This window comes from Neolamprologus multifasciatus, chromosome 20, assembly GCF_963576455.1.
Source record: "Neolamprologus multifasciatus chromosome 20, fNeoMul1.2, whole genome shotgun sequence".
NCBI lineage: Eukaryota > Metazoa > Chordata > Actinopteri > Cichliformes > Cichlidae > Neolamprologus > Neolamprologus multifasciatus.
Genome location: NC_140458.1, coordinates 7,601,482 through 7,616,521, shown reverse-complemented (window position 1 = coordinate 7,616,521; position 15,040 = coordinate 7,601,482). Strand labels below are relative to the sequence as shown.

At 41.5% G+C, this 15,040-nt stretch overlaps 1 protein-coding gene and 1 long non-coding RNA gene across 3 annotated transcripts in view; both read left to right on the top strand.

Moving 5' to 3' along the window:
- The window catches only part of plxna2 (plexin A2), a 173,566-nt gene that overhangs the window by 69,359 nt on the left and 89,167 nt on the right, over positions 1-15,040 (top strand). The window lies entirely within an intron of this gene.
- Positions 5-13,313, top strand: LOC146494296 (uncharacterized). Its single transcript, XR_014871694.1, has 2 exons — positions 5-3,039; positions 3,079-13,313. It is a non-coding gene; the product is annotated as an uncharacterized LOC146494296 (long non-coding RNA).

The window sequence follows — 15,040 nt, the reverse complement described above, 5'->3', positions numbered from 1 at the left end:
AGGTGTTTGAAAGCTGCATGCTTGGAAATATGTGATGCAAGTGTCCATACGTAAGAATAGATGGTTTTTATGTGCCTTCGTCTCTGTATGCATATGTTCGAAATGTCAGGAATATTGCGCGAATGTGTGAGCTCCAGCAGGGCGCAAGATGGCCCACCTCTCAACATCAGCAATCCACCACCTACTGTTAGCTATAAATAACCGGGGTGGCACAGCAGGGGACATTGTGACAGCATTTGATAATGAAGGAGAACAATGAGGGCAGGGAAAACGAAATAGACAGACGAGGAAAAGATAAGGTACAATGAGAGTGGATGAAGGAGAAGAAGGGCAGAGACTGGCAGGTTGACTGGCTGGTTGAAGCATGGGAGAAAGAGTGATGATGGAAAAGGGACAGCTGGAGGAGTACATGACTTAGAAGGAGTAAAAAAATGGAGACAGAGTGCAAGGTCATCTTTTCACACTTCTAATGAAGTGACACAGCACTGCAGTCTGGGTGGGCAGCAGCTGATAACCATCAATGCAACTGACATACTAAACAGGTAGAAGAAGTGCGAGGACACAAGGGTAAAAGGGGACACAAGGGCAGAGTAGAAGGGAGGAGATGCAAAGGAGGGGAAAACATGGTGTCTTGGAAAAGAGATGACAACAGGAGGAGAAGAGAAGAGGAGCAGCTGCAGGGGAACGTGGCAGCGTAGCAGCCCTAGAGAGAGACAACGTGCAAGGCTGTCAGTGTGAGGTGATAGATTGCCATCCTCTCCTCTTATCTCTTCTTTTAACACACCCAGCTTTAGCTTATGGGTTGAATCCATGGTGGATGGATAACGTGTAAAAGAGTAATTTTGAAATGATGTCCAATTCAGAGACGGGAAAACGGAGGCATAAATGTAGTACTACGTTATTTTTTTATCCTTCAGCACATGACATACACTTTCTTTTTTTAAATATAAAAACAAACACTTGAAAAGTTGCACAATTCTAGCTGCCTACCTGATGTGAGAATAACAATAAAGCCAAAGTAAATAAAAATAAAGCTAAAGTCAATCACTTCACCAGTAACAGCTCAGTACTTTGAGCAAAAAATATTCCAAGATTATTATTCTAGTTTATCTTTTTTTGGTAAAGCTTGCTAAAGTCATCGCCACAAATATTCAGACATTTACACAGTTTTCACAATTTTGCCTCTGCACACTACCATTCTGGATTTTAAAAGCAATCACGATGCGACTGGAGTGCCGGCTTTAAGCTTTAATATAAGGCGTTAACAAGTACTGCAATAACTATTTAGGAATTACAACAATACATAGTCCCTCAATTTAAGAGCCCCAAATTTAATTAGACAGCTAACATTATTTTAAATAGAAATATTTTGAATGAAAATCTTTTGCGATCAGCGACTGCCTAAATTCTAGAAGCCATGCAGATCATCAAATGTTGTGCTGTTATGCGTTCACTGAAGAATATCCAGTTTCTTTCCCTTGATAAACTCTTGGGTAGCTTTTGCAATATGCTTTGGCTCATCATCCATTTGCACTGTTTGATCAGTTTTGCGGTATTAAGCTGAATATGAGCTCACAATATAGCCCTTAACACTTCAGGATTTATCCTGCTACTTCTATCAGCAGACTGGCAGCTGTACATGCCCATGCCATAACACTGCCTCCACTATGTTTGACAGATTATGTTATGGATCGTGAGCTGTTCTTTAATTTTAACCTTTTTTAAATACTCTCCTACCATCATCCTGGTACAAGTTTGTCTTTATTTCATGTATTTAAAGGGGAAACTTTAGTCATTTTACATGCTTTTTTGGTGTTGCTCTGCCCTCTTTCTTTTTCAGAATGTACCAGTGTGTTGATTTGGCCCTTCCTAAAGTTTGTGCTATTTCTTTAGGGTTTCTTTTGGTTTTTCATACTAATGGTGATGTTGTACAGTTGAATTGACACCTTGTGCTGAGATTTCTTGTGAAGAGCTACCAAATGCAAGTTCAGTGTTTAGGACTCCAGGTCTTTTATCTGGTTAATTTCTCATGATATATTAAGGGAAACGGCCAATCATGTCCAATTATTTGCAGGCCTCTGAAAATTAGGACCATATATAAAAATTTTGATAATTACTAAAGGTTAATGCAGTCCTCATGTTAAACCCCTTGAATTAAAGCTTCAAGTTCAGTTCAGTCCGCTTTATATTCTTAGGTAAAGACCCCACAATAATACAGTTTATCAAGCCTCTTTAGAAGTATTTATATAGTATATTAATCAAAAGATATAACTGTACATCTACTTTTTTTGTTATTTTATGTTTGGAGGAGGTTTGCATAGATATGTATATCTAAACAAAACATGTATATTGATATTAAATGAAATATAAAAATGTCATGCATAAACATAAGATGCAGGTATCGGACAATGAACTGATGACTCTGAAGCAACGGACTGAGCAAGTAAAGAAGAGTTCGCACTGATTCTAAAGTCTCTTTCCCATATTTACTAAATCCTTTATTCTCACTTATCCTGCAGATGAAAGAAGCTTTTGATGTTGAGCTCATAACTGCTAGTCATCTGAATGAGAGGTGATCGTGGTGAATATTATTAGTATTCAGTGTAGGGATTCTTCTGTCTTCCTCTCTAGGGGTTAGGGAGGATCGAAGGAGACAGACACGCACACACATACTGAAACATGCTCAATTGCTTCAGGGATGTTGGCATGCATGTTGAAAGACACCTCTTGATAGTCATATCGTGGGGGCGATTGTGGCTCAAGAGTTGGGAGTTCGCCTTGTAATCAGAAGGTTGCCGGTTTGAGCCCCGGCTCGGACAGTCTCGGTTGTTGTGTCCTTGGGCAAGACACTTCACCCGTTGCCCACTGGTGGTGGTCAGAGGGCCCGGTGGCGCCAGTGTCCGGCAGCCTCGCCTCTGTCAGTGCACCCCAGGGTGGCTGTGGCTACAATGTAGCTTGCCATCACCAGTGTGTGAATGTGTGGATGACTGGATGTGTAAAGCGCTATATAAATACAGGCCATTTACCATATCTGACAGTGTCTGTAGAGAGGTTGTGCATGTGACCCATATGGTCCAGTTGTTTTTCATACATTTGGCGGAAACAGTTCAATCAGTGGCAAAGGAACGTTATGTTCACTGCAGTAATATATATTTGGTTGCATTTTGGTATTTGCTTGTTCTAGGACATCCGCACTCATCCTTGTGCATATATGGAAAGTAAAAAACACTGAGATCAGCAACAAGAACAGAGCTGATACCAATGACAATAAATAAATATGACCATTAAGTCAGATATACCATGTAAAGGAGTTTGTTTGAAAGTGGGTTGCAAAGCAGCTTGCAAATGTGCAGCAACTCTGGACAGGCTAAAGCAGCTTGAGTGACATGCCTTATATGGGAAATACCAGCTGAATGCATAGAATGGTATCAGCTTAGCCATGAGCTCATTTTTCACAGCAGTGCACTGTGCTCAAAATTATCCTTATTTTTCTGGTATGTGATTCCGGTTAGAAAAAAACAACATATTTTTTCGTATGAAGACCTTTCTTGCAAAGCTGTGATCCAAATATATTTTTGAGTTTTCCGGAGTATGCCTGGACTTAAATTCACATTTGCATGTATTTCGTCTTGCCCAGTTTGACCTTTATCTCATCATAAGCTTAAATGTCACCTCGAGCTACACTTGTAGTCACACATCCAGGACATCACGAGCTATATCTTGTCTAAGCTCTACTTGTTCCCATGTGTCTGACTAATGCCATCTAAGGCCAAGCACATGGCGATGGGAGACGGCAGGAACAAAGGAGGGATGATATCAAACGGAAACCAAGGCAGATTTGGCTCCAGTTGCATTTCCTACTCTGAATAACAAAGAAGTCCTCTGTGTTTGGCACAGTGGGAAATAGAGGGAACGGAGAGAGCAAGAGAGAGACAGACATTAAGGGGGAGACGGACAGAAATTGGGAGAGCAAGAGTAAAATTTCCTCAGCAAGGCCATGCTCCAGAATTCTCTCCCTCTCTCTCTCCTGTCCTCACACCCTCACACACAACACTCTGTGTTGTGGCTAAGAATTGTGGGATGTGCAACGCCTCTGTGAATACAAACATGCAGACAGGCACCCACGGGGATGCACACACAGTCACACAAACAAAACACATGCTTCCCTTAGTATTCATTTACATACGTTTAGTCACAATGCACTGGTTCTCCTTATCATGTGTACACTCTTATAAAAACACTGGAACTACACATACATGAAAACACCAATCTCTCAATATTGTAATGGAAAGTCCATAAGGCTCATGGAGACGTCATTACCTATAGCCTATTGCATGTGGATCTTCAGTCTGACTTGCACACAACCTTCCCCGTGTAATGGCCTGTAAATGGTAAATGGCCTGTATTTGTATAGCGCTTTTCTAGTCCCTAAGGACCCCAAAGCGCTTTACACAACCAGTCATCCACCCATTCACACACTGGTGATGGCAAGCTACATTGTAGCCACAGCCACCCTGGGGCGCACTGACAGAGGCGAGGCTGCCGGATACTGGCGCCACCGGGCCCTCTGACCACCACCAGTGGGCAACGGGTGAAGTGTCTTGCCGAAGGACACAACGACCGAGACTGTCCAAGCCGGGGCTCGAACCGGCAACCTTCCGATTTCAAGGCGAACTCCCAACTCTTGAGCCACGATCGCCCGTGTAATATTTTAGCAAACTTTTTCTTTTCTCTTGTTTCATTTGTTTCTTTCTCACATTCTCCCACAAGACACCATCACTGACTCACCTCCAAACATATTTAATAGCTCCCTTTTTCATATTTGATCCATCGTCCTGCCATGTTGAACTGTGTTTTTGTTTTGTAGATGCAATGACAATAGCATTCACCATATTAATGATGTGGTGAGATTGGCCCAATGCGAGGCAGTGCAGTGGAACTGATGAAAAGACCTGGCTCACTGGCTTTCTCTACTCCCTGAGCACTATATATGTGCGTGTGTGTGTTTGCCCTCCTGTAGGGGTATTGTATCATTACTGACAGTCCTGAAATACATAACAGCAGGTTTTCATCTCAAGATTTATCTGTGTATATGCACTATGGTGCCTCTTTTGAATAATCACAAGACATGCTGGTTTAATCAAATAATCCCTTGTATGGATTTCTGCCAGATCACATGTTTGAGTCATGTTATGCGAATCGTCTGCGCAACTGTTTCTATATTTATACCAATAATCCAAAAATTTGGGGTTTCTGCTGTCATTGCTGTTTTGGGAGATTCGAGTGAGCTGCTGCCTAGACAGTCTTTTCCGTCTCGATGCGTCATATGTCTTACATTCCTGCAGCACCTCTGCATATATTGTATCAAAGGCATTAGGCTTCGAAGTGAGTACCACATCTTCCTCTACATTTACAAAGCACACATGGTTATGCGCCACGTATTATCTTCAAAGGTTATTCTTTAATATTAATACTTGCAGCCACTTTACATGCATCAAAAAATACTCCAGTATTATAACAGCCTCTCCAGATTCTGTAATTAGATTGATAAAGTATTCATGTACAGTATGACTGGCAGCTGCAGTAGAGCTAAGCCACTGGTTTTGGAAATTCATTTTTTTTTGTATCTGCCATCTGGCTAATCCTCATAGTTATTGTTATTATTATTCATATTTTTATTATTATTGAATGAGGCAGCACAATGGCTTAGCTGACCTAATATCTTCATTCCAGAAGAGCTGCAATGGAGCTCAGACCATGAAACACTGCCCCCTCTTGTTTTCACCTTTACAACAGATAAAAAATCCTCTGCCTAGGATTCTATGGCTAGCATGCAGTACAGTATATGGTGGCTTATTAAAATCTTAAAATGAATTATTAAACATATTGGAAGCCAGTGTATAGAGACTTAAACATGTGTAAGGTACCCACTTTGTTGGCTTTTAAGTATAAAAAAAAAATACTTATGGATTTTTGATGATAGACAAACTGTGGATATTATCAAGAGAATTGGCTGCCATCGCATGTAGCGCTTCATGTAAGATGCATTTTCATTACTGCAGACATTCTGCCTGGTTTTCACGAGGGGTGGCACCTGGGCAAAGCATGCAGGTGGCAGGGCACATGAGAGAATCTCCAGAGAGTTAAATAGTCTCTGGAGTTCTCACATGGTTCAGCCAGATATCATATGGACTTTGTAGTGGGGAGCTGACAGGGTAAAGACCCTTTTATGCCTGATTCAACTGATTCATTTGCATTCTAACGTGCACCTCCTGTGGGTAATGTCTAGAAAGGTTCAAGGCTTCAGTATATGTGTGGAAAGAGCTTTTCTCTGTCTTTCTGTCATTACTAACGTCTCCTTTTTTCCTCTATACTTCCAGAGTTTCTTTTATCAGGCTTTGTTTTCTTGAGAATGCAAACACACCCCTTTCTTTTTCTTTTTTAACCACAGCGGGCAGGTTTGTGTTTGAGTATGTACGTGTGTAGTGTTTTGTGTAGTGTGCTGCTTTTGAGGAGTTTAGACATATGGGAGAACATTCAAGCACACATGCCACTGTGGCCCACAGAAGACCCGAAGCAGCCTTTGTTTCTTTTTGTTGTTAGTTTATCAACAGAATGCAGCACACTGGGATAAATGGTGACAGCTACTCCAGTACTGATGGGGTCTTATAGGGCCTAGATTATCAACATTTGTATGACTCCCTTTCATGTCTTTTGTGGTGTTTTGTGCTGCTCTGTCTGTTGGCACTCGAGGCAAGCACTCATCACACATGGTTGAGAATCAGTGACTGTATTATTTCAGTTGCTTTGGTCAGCAGCCAGGCTATAATGTATTATTCATGGGGAATAATCAAGATTTATCATCTGAAAGGGTTTTGAAGTGATACCTGTGGCGTGGCTTTAGTTCCGTCTGAAAAAAGGTTTTTGAAAATACGTTTTTTTTTTTTAAAAAAAGGAAACTCAGAGAAATCCTCACACAAAAAACTGAAGTGGTTACTTTTTTATCTTGCTGTAATTAATCCCAAGAAAGGAGGCAGGTGTTGACTTTGTAATGGAGCTCAATGGTTTTTGTAATGTTTTATGGCTATGGTGTACAGTGGTGCATAATAGACCTTAAAAGACTTAGTGTTTCCAGTGAAATAGTGTCCCTCTAATTGCTAGCTCTTTATAAGGATAAGTGTGAAATTCCTGCTAGCATGACCAACTGAGGGATACTGAGCTGGCTTGTAAAACAGACTCGTCTTTCATGGACAGACACACAGTCCTCCCCCTATAGAGGCGTTCAGCCATGTGCTGCTGTCACTCTCCAATACACTCTTGGCTCTTTAGCAAACATTAAACCCCCTCAGCCTCCAATCCTTGTATTCCATCCTTCCTCCCTTAGCCAGCTTCATATATGGAACAGCAACATTACAGCTCACAGATTATCAAAAAGAAAAGAAGACCTCTTTTCCAGGCCTGGCAATTTCCTCCAGGTACTCAGCTGTGAAATTTGAAATCCATGCATGAATTCTTTCTTTTTTTAAACCTTTTTTTTTTTTGTAGGAGGTCTGCTTGCAACCTGTTCTAACACCAACCTCCCCCATTTCCTCCCCCCTAGATTTTTCTGTTTCCCCTACTTCCCTTGAACCTTTGTTTGGCTGGTGTGGTTAGATTAGGTGGAAATGGGTTCAGTGGTTATAACGACAGGAGTAAATAGGATTCATTCACTTCTCATCCAAGCTGAGATTAGCTGACATGCTACTGGCTCATTATTAAAGAAGACTTCGGCGCATGTAGCACACACGTGTGACATGGAACACATTGTAGCTAATAACAAGCAGTCCGCGTTTGCTCTACTATAGATTTAGCTTCTGCAAATTTAGAGAAAGCAACTAGCAGCGATGTTGCCAGAAAGCTTTTTTTCCTAGATTTGTTGTGTCTCGCTTTTTGCAGACTAAAACACATATATTAAAATTATTCATGAAAAAAAATATATATATATATTTTATGAAACATGGCAGCGAATGCTTCTAGCCCAGCTCTACACGCTCTTTGTTTCCCTAAGTCTCTACAACACAGGTGATGAGTACAAAGAGAGCATGCGATAATAAATCTTGAAATAAACCAGCATTATCATTTAGGTACATATCTGGACTTTCCTGTTGGGTATTTTTGTTTTTCATGACTTGGTGAGAGTGAGTGGGTGTGTGTTTTTATGTGTGCGTTTGTATGTTTACCCAAATGTTCTCGTCAGGAAGCAAAAGTTCAAACCAAAAAATTAATACAGACCAAAAGCGACATGAGATTAGCACTTTACTGAACTTCTTTCCACACCGTCTTTCTCTCTTCTCATTTTGACAGGAGGGGGTAACAAAAAGGGATTCTGGCATCTACCTCAGCAAGTGCTGCCTTGCACATGGTCCCTTGACCCCGTGTTTGCCCCAGGGCAGTCTAGCTAGCACACAGCTGCACGAAGATGATTCAGGCGTTTGACTCTTGACCCTTAAATCTGTCTTTTTTTCCTCACCAATCTGTCTATCTATGACTCTCAGACAGTGTTGGGTAAGTTACTTTAAAATAGTAACTTAGTTACATTACTAGTTACTTCTATCAAAAGTAACTCAGTTACTTCAAGTTACTCGTTACTTTCAAAGTAACTAGTTACTAGGTAAAGTAACTTTGGTTTTACTCAGAATTCTCTTGTTAATGTGTTGCTTCCATAACTTTGCCAGTCTTCTAGCTTGCTTACTTGCCACAAGTGCACTGTGCCACCTACCAATAGAAAGGAAAAGATAATGTGCATATTTCCACGAGAGAAATCCCACGCCTGGACCATCATTGACCGCTGCCATGATTCTAGCCTACGTCACAGCATCATGTGCGCCTTTTACATCCAACACAAAAACTGCAGTCGTGGTGTTTTGATTGTACTCAGAACTCGGAAATTCTGCCTTCTAAATAGGAAGATGTAGGTAACACCAGACTGCAGATGAGCTGCATACAGGGCTGGACTGGGACAAAAAATCGGACCGGGCGTTTTGACTAGAGACCGGCCCACCATCCATCCATCCATCCATTCACTTCCGCTTATCCTTTTCAGGGTCGCGGGGGGCGCTGGAGCCTATCCCAGCTGTCATAGGGCGAGAGGCGGGGTACACCCTGGACAGGTCGCCAGTCTGTCGCAGGGCTCACACACAGGGACAGACAACCATTCGTGCTCACATTCATTCACACATTCACACCTAGTGGCGATTTGGATTATCCAATTAACCTATCCCCACAAGCTGCATGTCTTTGGACGGTGGGAGGAAGCCGGAGTACCCGGAGGGAACCCACGCAAACACGGGGAGAACATGCAAACTCCACACAGAAAGACCCCGGCCTGATGTTGGAATTGAACTCAGGACCTTCTTGCTGTGCGGCAACAGTGCTAACCACCGTGCCACCATGCTGCCTGCCGGCCCACCATTATAGGAAAAATCATAAAGCCTTTGAATGAAAACAAATGCTGTTGTGACAGTGATGTTCACTGTTTTGATGGTATATATGTATCAATCTATCAATCGTTTGTTGTAAGATTCAGATAATTATTTTTTAAAAGCTAGACATTTTAAATGAGAATAAGAAAGAAAAGTATTTCTTTGTGCCCCCCTCTCCCTGTTAATGCCCTACCTGGCCCCCTGGCAAAACTTTGCTAGATCCGCACCTGCACAGTTACCAGCTGTCAGCTACCTAAAAAAGGATCCTGGTGTTATTTGTCTCTCAGAAACAGTTCATAACTTCCCTTCAACTCATTCATGTCACCTAAAAGGTAAACCTGTTTCTCCATCACCTGTTCAGCTCTGATGATTCAGTAAGGACATCTCCTGGTTTCATCTTCATGTTTCCCTCTCACCAGATAACCAAACCGACATCATGACCAGCAGCTTTTTTGCAGCTGTGGCTCCAGCAAACATCAGCTGATACTAGAAATTAATATTAAATAAATTCTAACAACTGCTGATCAAGCTTAAACGTGCTGCTGTTGTTTAACGCGACATCGGCTGGTTTCCTCTTTCTGGCGCAAAGTGGGCGATAAACAAACAAGAGAGCCGATCAGCTGATCATTGATCAGTTTTCATGATTGAAGTAGAAACAGGAGAGAGAGGGGAGAGAATGAAAGAAGAAGAGGCAGCTGTGCAGCAAAGACAGAATAACTCCAGCTTTGTGCCTTTTTCATTGTAGCTGAATTACGGGACAAACTGTTCCTTTTCACCTCAATAAGAAACGCGTAATATTTTCTCTGAATACCAGACGGGACGGTTGGCAACTCTAATAACTTATGAACAAAATAAAGTTCAACATCATTAACTTCATAGCACCCACCCAGCTGTATAGAAACTCCGTCATGCTAGCTAGTACGCAGTATGGAAAAAGTCAGAATAACGAAAATAAACTCCACCTAAACTTGGTTTATATCTGACTCGGATAGCCTGCAGGTCATAACTTCTTACCTGAAGTTCAGTTCACACTTGGACCGGCGGCCGCCTCGGGTCTCTTTTCCTTCTGCGTCCCCTTTCCCTCATCCACCTGCTGCCTCCACCACTTGCTAATGTTACAGAATCTGTGGAAGCTCCGCGATAGCCACCACACGAAGTAACGAGTAACGACCCTATCTAAATCCCAGTAACGACTAACGCGTTCCTGATTTTGGCATAGTAACTAGTTACCGTGCTCGTTACCACAATAATAACGTAGTTACTGTAACGCGTTACTTAATAACGCGTTAGTCCCAACACTGCTCTCAGATAAAGAGTCCCAATAACTTAACCATATACCGTTACAGCACAGAAAAAGCAAATGATGAAGTTGCTTTTGGGAATATAAATCTGCTGTTGTGCTGAATTCAGTTATCATTGCTATAAAGTTCTGCAGCCATCTCACTCCCCGAGTCTTTCCTCAGTCCCATTTGAACACAGTTCACTTTCAGAAAGCAGAATGCTGAATATCTTCCTCTGCTACCCCTGAATGTGCAACTCATTTCCAAATCCCACAGACTGTAAGAATAGATTTCCCTCAAATGTTCCTGAATGTTGCATAATTCCCAAGTTGTATGTAACTGGCTATTGAGCTGCATGAATATAAGTTGTTTTTTTAGGATCTATTGTACCTAACTTGACTTCAACTGAGATTAAATGAGGACTGTTTTCTATAAACAACTGACAAAAAACAACAGGTCCTTTTATATGTTTGACAACAATGAAAAAGATGGGCATGAACAAATGGTTTGTAAACTGTCATATCATGGGCCATCATATAGACTACATATCTACATTTGATCACACCCTTAAGGATGATGAGGGAGGATTTAGCTTACAGGTGTCTGTTTTTCACCAGACATCTCTGGGACGTCGTGCTGTCAATCAGACAACAGACACTGGCCTTGATGGATTGGCCACCATGTTTTATCTGGGATGTAAGCACAACAGCGGGGTCAGATTGGCAGCCATTGGAGTGAGGGCCAGCAAATTAATCGCATGACTGCTTACTTACCCAGGTGCTCCACGGTTTGAACAGGGGCCTGGAGCTGTAGCTTAGAAGCTTGAGCTTAGATTCTTAGCTGCTTCCCTGACAGCTTCACTTGATATTGACACCTGGACAAATTAGGATAAATCCCCCTGTCAATACAGACATCCAATGTTATTGATGATGCCATTTAGCTTTTCATTCTGAAGAAACTAGTTTCAACACTGTCTCTCCACTTGTCAAACTCCCTCGATCAGAAGCTTTGTTGTGTATCCATATATGTGTCTGTTGCATGCATGTGTTGATTTCGTTTCCTTTTAAAATAATCTCACCACAAGTTATTAGATTTAGTTATAGCTGCCTTAAATTAGCACTTTTGCTACCTTTCTTGCACATTTAGAGCACGATTATTTATCATGTGAATTAGTTTGCACATTAATCATAATTACTGAGTGTCACTGTAAACCAGGCTGATTTTCACCTGCTATCCTGTGATCGAGACTGTAAAAAACAATTAAGTCATTTAATTGGAGCCTGACTGGCACATAGCTGTATTGGGCTCTATATTGGGACCTGCCTATATGTTGACTTGTGAACTTTAATATTACAGAACCTAATGCAGAAAAAGATACTTGGGACCAATTTAGACATAGTTTCAGCAGTGCCTGCAGCACATAGAACAGACCAGGCATGATGGTTGACCAGACAGTGCTGAGTCAAGTGGAAATTTTAATTTAAGCTACTATTGAAATAGATAAGTGTGTGTGATGATTTGTTATCTTCATGACACTGCAAGTAAAAAGAAAGTGTTTTGGCGGTGTAAGGGTTGACTGACTGCATCAGACTGAAGAGACGCCTAAGGCTGGGCAATATCATACCGTTCACGTTATATAACTTTAATGCACATAAAAAACAGCTGCTTGTTTGAGTGAAAATACATTGATGTTTTTTTGTTTTTGTTTTTTTGCACTAATAAAGTTGTGGAGTTGTAAAGTATTTTGTCTAGTGTCAGTTATATCGTCAGTTATATCGTTATTGCAAATTTTCTAATGTATATCGTGATAAATATTTTTGGTCATATCGCCCTGCTCTAGAGACACCGCTACATACAAGTCAGCTATTTCTTTCTCATTATGATTTTTTTTTATGTTTGTCACCCTTCTTACTATGATCTAGAGATGTTTTACACATCTGAATGTCAAGCCATGTTTTCTCCGTTTGCACTAGCCCACCTAACAAAGGCACCTCATTTGCATTAGTCCCTGAGCAGGCATTGTTAATTGACTTAAGCTAGGATTAGTGTTAATCAGGTTTTGTGCCCTGGAACCATTGGCCAATCCTAACCTCATTATTTGATAGCAGCACACGTCCTGTCAGCCCCCATCAAGCTGTTAATTAATAGAAGCCCGTGCACACCAGTGCACCCCAGCCTGCACCCCCTCTCATTTTCCCCTCTCCCACCCTCACATCTCAGCTCCTGCTGTGTCAGTGGAGGTCAGTATAAAGAAATATACAGTACCGTGTAGTTTGATCTCTGTTTAAGGTGAAATGCTCTGCAAATGAGTACATTTCTAGACACATGTGCATACCTATGTCAGGGCTGTGTATTGCTTTGTGATCATGCATGTATGCACATCTCTCACTGCCAGTTTAAACCTCGTGGCTGTCTCCCACCCCAACTCCTCTGCTGGCGACATTCACTGGCCCTGTGACATAATATGAGGTAATAAGGGTACCTCATCCTTAGAGACTCTGACATCTCTGCTTCTGCTTCTCTGCAGTGGACTGCTGCTTCCATAAAGTAGCCCAGACCAAAACATTTTTTTTTTAAAAAAACAGTTGAACCTGTTCGAATCTGTACTTACACTTTGGTGCTGATTGTGAGGAAATCTTGCAAAAATTTCCAAAAGACAAACACATATTTGAGTAGGAGAGTAAATTAGTGTTTTACAAAGGAAGCTAATTACAAATATTTAGAAATAAACATTCAAAAGATGAGACCAGCCGAAGGCAGAAAGTCCTCACTAAAGGTAACCTTGAGTAGCACACTTATTCTTGAGCTTGTTGAAAGCCCCTCATCAGTTATACAAATAGGCCTATTTCAGTCCTAAAGTTGCTTCTGTTTCTTTGTTGCTTCTGTTCAGAGGATCCACTTTTTTTGAATTTGTGTCTGGGCATTTTTGTTTTTTTAACTCAGGAGTGCATATGTGCCTGCACACTTTGTCACTTTGGAGGATGTGAGCCAAAGTAACAGTCCAGCACCAATCCTGCCAGAATAATCAGCTCTGTAATTAAGAGCTGTGAGTATGTCAACTGTCTTCATACAACCCCCCCACCCTTTCTGTCTCTTTCACTCTCACTGTCTGACTGCCTCTATAATGGCACAGCATTTGTCTGTTTCCTCCCTGCGCCTATGCAGAATGCTCATGACATTTATTGTGAAACTAATGGCAGTGCTTCAGTCCTCCTAATTGTAGGCTTTAATTGCAATAATTATTTACAAGCCTAATTAGAGCCTAGAGAGTGTCAGGGAGAAACAGGAGTGCCAGTTGAAGGAATCACAACAGGGTTTGTCAGGAACCAGGCAAAGAGTAAAGTGAATGTGGTTGCATTGTTTGGTCTATAATTGGGGAAGGCAATGTCTGGAAGTCTTGCGTACTCCCGCTTTTTCGCATTTTTTTTTTTTTTTTTTTTTTTAACATCTCTTGGTTGCCTTTTTTCTTAGTATTCTCAAAGTGTAGTCTATTGTATATGGTTTTTGAAAGTGAGCCCACACATGACTGGATAACAGCAGGCTGTCCCCTGCACTGTTTTAAAGGTGCTTATATAGAAGTCGCCGGCTGACTCTGTAGACTGAGCTTTATTACTTGAGGAAGGGAGATACTCTTTTTTTTTTTTTCAACACTGCCAGCTGCTTTGTAAGGGGTGAAGAAGTGTGTATGTGCACACATGTGAATGCATTTACATTCATTTGTCAATGAGCACATGTGTTGCTGTTTGGGTTAAGTTAATTTGCCACAGTTTGGCGTAGTAGCTCAGGAGGTCCTGTGTGTGTGTGTGTGTGTGTGTGTGTGTGTGTGTGTCTGTGTGTGTGTGTGTGTGTGTGTGTGTCTTTTACTGAGTGATGTGGCCATGCTGCCAGGCCTGCAATATGCTCTTTGTCTGTCCTTCACAAGGCCAGTCTTAGTAAACAGGCTACAGCAGGAGAGTGTCTTTTTTTTTGATGGGTTAGCCATGGCAGCTCAACCCTTTCTTCTCTTTCTTTCCTTCTGTTTGCTAAGGTTGTGTAACACATTCTCAAATTTTTCCTCCTTCATTCCTCCTTTTCTCTTCTACTTTTTTTTCCCTCTCCTGTCAGAACAGCGTCCGATGGGAGAACTCAATCCCACACTGCCATTCTCCTAACCCCTGCGGCTCACTTTGACAAAACTGTCAGCCTGAGCACCAGTGATGGATGTAGTATTGTACAGTGTGGGTTTACGTTGGGATATGTGTATTTATGTGTGACAGTTAGGGTGTTTTGTGATGTTAAAAGAAGACTGGTACCCTATTT